The sequence below is a fragment of the Monoraphidium neglectum genome (assembly GCF_000611645.1).
Source record: "Monoraphidium neglectum strain SAG 48.87 unplaced genomic scaffold scaffold00209, whole genome shotgun sequence".
In the NCBI taxonomy this organism is placed as follows: Eukaryota; Viridiplantae; Chlorophyta; class Chlorophyceae; order Sphaeropleales; family Selenastraceae; genus Monoraphidium; species Monoraphidium neglectum.
The window spans coordinates 1-1,037 of record NW_014013419.1 but is presented as its reverse complement, the minus strand read 5'-3'; the positions used below and the strand labels follow the sequence as shown (position 1 = coordinate 1,037).

The 1,037-nt window shown below is 56.5% G+C and overlaps 1 non-coding gene across 1 annotated transcript; it reads right to left on the bottom strand.

Moving 5' to 3' along the window:
• Positions 1-867: 867 nt before the first annotated feature.
• MNEG_t16828 lies at positions 868-938 on the bottom strand. Its single transcript has one exon. It is a non-coding gene; the product is annotated as a tRNA-Gly (tRNA).
• Positions 939-1,037: the final 99 nt, after the last annotated feature.

The window sequence follows — 1,037 nt, the reverse complement described above, 5'->3', positions numbered from 1 at the left end:
CAGTGCGATCGAAGTCGTTGCATGTGCAGCCTCAGCGCGGACTCAACTGACGAAGTCCAGCATGACTTGCAGACTGCATGGTTGAAGTCTGACTCACCTTGGAGGTCCTGCATGGGCACTTGACCATCTAATTAGTGCCAGCACCAGCACGCATGCAGCATAGAAGCGTGCCGGGGCCTCCATGCCGGACAGTCTCTCTCACGGCGAGAGCGAGTCTCACCCGAAAGCCAGGCGCTGATAGCGAGCAAGCCTCGATTGGGATCGCGCGCATAGAATTCCGCAGGCGCTGCTGTGAAGACTCGCGTGACTCTTTCTGCAATTTGGATGTTGCAGCGCTATTGGCCAGCAGACAGGTAGGCAGTCTCACCTCGGACATCCCACCATGGCGCTGGTGCAGTTGAGGGCGGGAGCGTGCATGTCACCAGGATGCGTACTTGATGAGGATCTCGGACGATTGATGAGGATCTCGGACGATTGTGGCAATGGTGCAGCTAACTGCGCCTCTGAGCAAGGCAGTAGAAAAGCTCCGCGCCCTGTGTGTGTTTTTCCTTGTAAACACCCAATGTGGATTGAACGGCCTGCGTACGTCAGCGCGTTGCAAGCATTTGCTGCTGGTTGGCCAGCATAGGACGGCCTGTGTTGGGGACGAGAGCTGCAGTGAGGCCATGCACGCCGACAGCCGTTGTCGGACACAAAACGGTCAACACTAGGGCGGCAGCAGCCCGGGCAACAGCAGCCAGGGCCAGCAATGCCAGTGCTGGTGGGGCAATGTTGCGGGGAATTGCGCTGACTATCAAGGTGGGATTTCGTTGTTGGGTGTAAATCACGTACAGTGTGTGTCGAGGTTGCAAAACATCGCAAAAGGCATGCGTCCGCGGGGACTCGAACCCCGGCCTGGTCCGTGGCAGGGACCTATCATACCCCTAGACTACGGACGCTTCCGGGTGGAAAGCTTCGAACTGTGCAACTTTCCCAAATAACGGACATTATATAACCAAAATCAAGTATTTTTCGGCGCAACCGAAATCCGTCGATGT